The sequence below is a fragment of the Balaenoptera acutorostrata genome, chromosome 18, assembly GCF_949987535.1.
Source record: "Balaenoptera acutorostrata chromosome 18, mBalAcu1.1, whole genome shotgun sequence".
In the NCBI taxonomy this organism is placed as follows: Eukaryota; Metazoa; Chordata; class Mammalia; order Artiodactyla; family Balaenopteridae; genus Balaenoptera; species Balaenoptera acutorostrata.
Window position 1 is genome coordinate 72036470 of NC_080081.1, and position 7239 is coordinate 72043708.

Genomic DNA, 7239 nt, shown 5'->3' on the forward strand with positions numbered 1-7239 from the left:
CTTTGGGCCCTGCCAAGGACAGTAGTGTCAGCCAGTGCCAACCGTCCCACTCTACCCCTCGGCATCAGAAAGGGAGACACCCCAGTTCCCCCTTCCTCCCAGACAAATACAAAAGTGCTTTTGGTTTTATGGATTTTCCTATTCATAATTATAAGGGAAACAGAATTACCAAAGGGACCACTCCGGAGGTTTCAGTTACACAGCGCCACAGTGATGTCCCTTGATGTGTGCCGTTAGTGTCCCTTCTGCAATGGCCACAGGATTATCTCAGCCCTGTCCTATTTCCACTCGCAGACCCAGACTGTTAGTGGATAGGACTCATTTCTCTCCACAGGTCCTTCTGCCCAACACAGGTATCAGAAGAGGGAATTTCCAGAGAGCAACTGGTACACTACCAAAGTGAAATGTTTCCCACCAAAGGACTGGAAAAAAGCAAGCTGCAAGAGCACGTGTACGGGATGATCCCATTTTGTGAAAAGGAGCAGAAAGAAAAGAAGAAGCAAGGAGGAAACCCCATATATGTGTGTATATATTTGTACAAACACAATGAATGATGTGGAAGGAGACATCACACGACATTAACATTGGTTACCTCAGAGGATTCAGGTGGAATGAGGGCTGGTGGGGAATGATTAGCTTTTCCTTTATATACCTCTGTATTTTTGTCCTGTTACAGTGAATGTATATTATGTACATTTTTTGCAAGCTCAAGTACATTTTATAGCATCGTTTTATAGTGATCAAACAAAAATTTTATAATAATTTTTACATGAACACAGTGAAATCCTCCTAAAGTTAAATTTACATATTCTCTACAAGACATACTTCTGCTTTAAGTTTAGAGCCAACATAGTTATGTGGACCCTGAAGGCAGGTTGCATAGTTTCAAATTCTGGCTCTACCTCTTACTAGCTCTATGACCTTGAGCAAGTTATAGCTACAAAACCCTTCAGAGCCTCAGTTCCTTGGTTTGTAAAAATAATAGCATCTACTTCATAGGACTGTTCAGAAGAGTCAATGAATCAATTAAGTAATGTATTTAGAATAGTATCTGGTACAGAGTAAGCACTATGTTGGTTATTTTTAAGCTCTCTGGGTTGAGAACCTATCATTTATGAATGAAGATCACTGTACAAAAGCTGAGGGTTTTGAAATAAAGTATTATTTATTGCCACAGTACTAAAAATCTCCATAGTAATACATCTGGGCAAATGCACATAAGACTGCTAGGCACTATGAATTTTAGGTAATATGCTATATGTAACAATTTTACTAAAAGCTTGACTATTTACTAGGATGTTTAAATTATTATAAAAGGAAGGTTCTCGGGTTATAGTGTATGAATAATAAACATGGAGTAAAGGAGGCAGCAAGAACGCTTTTACATGAAAATCAAATCCGTCACAAGAAAACGTCACTTGGTGTTAAAGGATTATAAAATGGTCCAGCACTGTGGGATGGGCTGGGGGAAGACCCTGGTGGATGCAGAGGTGTGGATGTGCTGAGGAGGTAACAGTATGTAGGCTTGGTGCTGCTTTCTAAAACACTTCACCAGATTCTTCACAAGCAGAAGGGTGGAAACAGGTCCTGACACAACCAGGTGAAAGACATTGCCCGTAGACTGTCATCTGATATCTGATATCGTTCCCATAAATTCCCTTCTGCTTAATCTAGTCAGAGTTGGTGTCTATGGGTAGCTCCAAGTAATGTAACTTCTCTATCCTTTCTATATTTCCACATTTTTGCGATAAAAATCACTTTAATAAGATGGAAAAAATTTAAATAGGAAAAACACTACTGAAACATCCATCAATCACTCTCTTCTCGGCAATCTTAGACAATGATTAGCTAAAAATAAATTCAGCTTCTGCATTTCTAGGTTCTAAAAAAAATCATCTTTATGCAATGAAATGTCATTGTTTTTTAAAATAAGTTTTTCCGCATGATAACTACAAATAATTATAATGGAAAAATCAATAGATCATATCACTGACGGGAAATTAGTGAAACCATAAAAGTCACATACGAGGTTTTACTGAAGCTGCATATTTTTTAAAAAGCAAATATATTGACTAGTTCTTCTGAAAGACTGCCTCCAAGGTATAATTTCCAATGACTTTGGCACTAAACAGTCAAAAAAGATGTTATTTCTGCAACACAATTACTAGCATAAAAGGCTTCATGTACAGAATCAATAAAAATTGTGGGAATTAATTACATTCCATGAAATAAAACTATAAAGTATTTTACTGCACAAGTTAATTCTTTCACCCAAAACCCTGAAATTTCTTGTTCTAGATATAAAAATTACCAAATGCAGATTTTCTTTATGAATAGGATAAAAACTCATGTGGCTTTGTAGCAAAATAGTTTTATTTTAAGAGAAGCTTCCTTAGGGTCCATTGAAAATAACTGCTTATTTCTTCTTCCAATTTTTAGTATCATTTTATTTGTGTGAAGTCTGGAATGCCATATCCATTGTAAGTTTTGGTTTCTCTGTGAAGACTGACGGAAAGTGGGGATGATAACAACCACTGCCGGAGACCGTACTGGTTAGAAGATGTAATGGTGGGCAGACAAAGGCCTGGCCCAACTGGAGAAACTAGCTGGCCCCTGCCTTGGCCTCATTACCTGTGTCCTTACCACCTTCCTTGCTATCACCCCTGCTAGGGAAAAACTTTCTCCCTTGCTTCTCTGTTTAGGATTTACTCACACTGTCACCTTCAGGGACAAGTGCACTCAGCACCGTAAGAAACAAATATATTATTTTCTTATTTACAAAATGCTTCCTAGTGTCATTTTGGGAGCAGGGCAGTACAAGTCAGACAGGCAGGACAAATGAACATGGGGCTTGGCTCGTGACCTGTTGTAAATTATCTATAGTTTATTTTCAAATACTTCAGCATAAATAATGTGATATCATTGTGTGTGTGTGCTAGTTTAAATCTACACCATAAGGGTGCTCTGTACCCTATTCAGGAATATGTATTTTAGAGATGGTTAGCTAACATTTAATAAAAAGGTTACATTCTAGAGATGACTCCTATATCCACTTTAGCTCTATTCACCTCTGATCAATGCCAGAGTTTTGCGAATTAGCATACTTGATGTTAGAAATGGATTTTTGTTGATGAAATTAGTGGTGTTTAAGATGTATATGTAAATATATAGAGAGATAGGTGTGTTGAAATATAGAAACAATCCTCACACTTGCATTAGCAGGGTATACTTTGAACTGGTATAAAGTTTTATTCTGAAAAAGTTTGTGTTCAGCCACTGATTCGGAGGATTCCTATTATCTTTCATCTATAAAGTAACAATTTACCTCTATCGTTGTTTTCAATGAACTCTTCATGCAAGTTGTGTTGGCACATTTAAAGGACAAAGTTGGGACTTCACTGAATTTACAAAATAGGTTTATAATTGTTGTTACTTTGTTTTGTGGCAGTTTGCTAATAAATATCTGTATATGTGTCAGAAGTTAGTCTGGGATTTGCTTTCTTTACAACCTGGTAGCAAAGTTGCGGCAAAGAGACATATTATAACCCTTTTCTATCTCTAGAAATTGGTGACTACTTTTGGCAAAGAAGAGCTTAGTAATTGTGAATGGCTAAATTGGCATGGGTCCATTCCTAAGATCTATCTATCAGGATGGAACAGAGGCTGGAAGAAACGATATGCACTTAAGGCATGGGCCTAACTATAAAGGTACAGCCAAGTTAACCAGTGTAAATATCACCAGAAAGTGTTGAGAAACCAGGAGAAAATGATCCTATCATTTTTCAGTTTGTAACAGCCAGGGATGGAAAGGCCAAACATAGTAACATGAACAAAAAATGTGAGAAGAGAAAAGTATGGCTTGTTAAGGATGTTTAGAGAAAGAAGATCTGAGGAGACTGGGAAAGTGGGACTCCTCACCTATTTTGTTTCTAATTTCTCCATCAGTGACTGATCTTTGACACATAAACCTGATTAAGACATGACCAAAAAATTACAAACCAACATCACTTACAAATACCAATGAAAAAATCCTAAATAAAATATAGTGAACCATCTCCAGTACTACATTAAGAAAAAAATGTATTATAACCAAGTGGGATTTATACCAAGTTTGAAAGTATGATTCAACATTAGGAAATATTAATATAATTCCCCATATTAATATGTCTAGTTGCTGAAAAACACTTTAACAGAATTCAACGCTCATTCCTAATAAAAATTCCTGAGAAAATGGGAAAGGATGGATACTTTCTAACTTGAATAGATATGATGCAGGCATACCTTATTTTATTGCACTTCACACAGATACTGTGCTTTTTACAAATTGATGGTTTGTGGCAACCCTGCATCTAGCAAGTCTATTGGTGCCATTTTTCCAACAGTGCTTGCTCACTTTGTGTCTCTGTGTCACATATTGGTAATTCTCACAATAATTCAAACTTTTTTGTAATTATTATATTTGTTATGGTGATCTGTAATCAGTGATCTTTGATGTTACTGTTGTAACTGTTTCGGGGTGCCCACGAACTGCACCCATATAAGATGGAGAACTTAATCGATAAATGTTGTGCCTGTCCTGACTGCTCCACCAACAGGCTGCTCCTCCATCTCTCCCCCTCTCCTGGGGCCTCCCTGTTCCCTGAGACACAACAATATTGAAATTAGGCCAATTAACAACCCCGCATTGGCCTCTAAGTGTTCAAGTGAAAGGAAGAGTCGCACGTCTCTCACTTTAAATCTAAAGTTAGAAATGATTAAGCTTAGTGAGGAAGGCATGTTGAAAGCTGGGAAGGCCAAGAAGAACGTCTCTATGTGTATAACTGAGTCACTCTGCTGTACAGCAGAGATTGGCACAGCATTGTAAATCAACTATACTTCAATTTTAAAAACATTTTTTTAATTTTTAAAAAATTAAAAAAAGAAAGCCTGGGGACTTTCCTGGCGGTCCAGTGGTAAAGAATCCACCTTGCAATGCAGGGTACGTGGATTCCATCCCTGGTGAGGGAACTAAGATCCCACATGCCGTGGGGCAACTAAGCCTGCGTGCCACAACTACTGAGCTCATGCGCCTCAACTAGAGAGCCTGCGTGCCACCAACTACAGAGCCCACGTGCCCTGGAGCCTGCGCACCACAACTAGAGAAGAGAAAACCTGCACACCACAACTAGAGAAAAGCCCGTGCACCGCAACGAAAGATCCCACATGCCTCAACAAAGATATCACATGCCGCAACTAAGACCCGATGCAGCCGAAATTTAAAAAATGAATAAATAAATAATAAATAAATCTTTAAAAAAGAAAGAAAGCCAGGATAGGCCAAAAGCTAGGCCTCTTGAGACAATTAGCCAAGTTGTGAACGCACAGGAAAAGTATGGAAGGAAATTAAAAGTGCTACTCCAGTAAACACACGAATGATAAGAAAGTGAAACATCCTTATTGCTGATATGGAAAAAGTCTGAGTGGTCTGGATAGAAGAACAAACCAACCACAGCATTCCCTTAAGCCAAAACCTACTCCAGAGCAAGGCCCTAACTCTTTTCAATTCTCTGAGGGCTGAGAGAGGCGAGGAAGCTGCAGAAGAAAAGTCTGAAGCTAGCAGAGGTTGGTTCAGGAGGCTTAAGGAAAGAAGCCATCTCCATAACATAAGAAAGCAAGGTGAAGCAGTAAGTGCTGATGTGTAAGTTACAGAAAGTTATCTAGACGATCTAGCTTAGATAATTAATGAAGGTGACTACACTAAACAACAGATTTTCAATGTAGATGAAACAGCCTTATACTAGAAGATGCCATCCAGGACTTTCACAGCTAGAGAGGAGAAGTTAATGCCTGGCTTCAAAGCTTCAAAGGACAGGCTAACTTTGTTAGGGACTAATGCAGCTGGTGACTTTAAATTGAAGCCAATGTTCATTTGCCATTCCAAAAATCCTACCCCTTAAGAATTATGCTAAATCGACTCTACCTATGCTCTATAAATGGAACAAAAAAAAAGGCTGGATGACAACGCATCTGCTGACAACATGGTTTAATCCATATTTTAAGCCTACTGCTGCGACTTACTGCTCAGAAAAAAAGGTTACTTTGAAAATATTACTGCTCATTGACAATGCACCTGGTCACGCAAGTGTTCTGATGGAGATGTACATGAGATCGTTTTTGCCTGCTAACACAACATCCATTCTGCATCCCGTGGATGAAGGAGTAATTCTGACTTTCAAGTCTTATTATCTAAGAAATTCATTTTGTAAGGCTACAGCTGCTGTAGACAGTGATTACTCTGATGGATCCAAGTAAAGTAAATGGAAAACCTTCTGGAAAAGGTTCATCATTCTATATATCATTAGAACATTCACGATTCACTGGAAGAGGTCAAAATAACATTAACAGGCATTTGGAGGAAGATGATTCCATCCCCTCATGGATGATTTCAAGACTTCAGTGGAGGAAGTAACTGCAGATGTGGTAGAAATAGCAAGGGAACTAAAACTAGAAATGGACCCTGAAGATGTGACTGAATTGCTACAATCTCTTGATAAAACTTGAAATGATGAGGGCTTGCTTCTTATGGATGAGCAAAGAAAGTGATTTCTTGGGATGGAATCTACTCCTGGTGAAGATGTTGTGAAGATTATTGGAAATGAAAACAAGAGGTTTAGAATATTACATAAATTTAGTTGATAAAGCAGTGGTAGGGTTTGCGAGGATTGACTCCAATTTTGTAAAAAGTTCTACTATGGGTAAAATGCTATCAAATGATTACAGAAAGATCGTCTGTGAAAGTAAGGGCCAATCCCTGTGGCAAGCTTCATTGTTGTCTTATTTTAAGAAATTGCCACAGCGGCTCCAACCTTCAGCAACTATAAACCTGATCAGTCAGCAGCCATCAACAGTGAGACAAGAATCCACTCCACTAGCAAAAAGATTACTACTCACTAAAGGCTCACATGATGGTTAGCATTTTTTAGCAATAAAGTATTTTTTAAAATAAGGTATGTACATTAGTTTTTAAATATATGCTATTGTGCACAATAGATGGCATTATAGTATAAACATAACTTTTTAAAAATAAATTTATTTATTTTTATTTATTTATTTTTGTCTGCATTGGGTCTTCGTTGCCGCACGCGGGCTTTCTCTAGTTCTGGTGAGCGGGCGCTACTCTTCGTTGTGGTGCGCGGGCTTCTCATTGTCGTGGCTTCTTTTGTTGCGGAGCACGGGCTCTAGGCACGCAGGCTTCAGTAG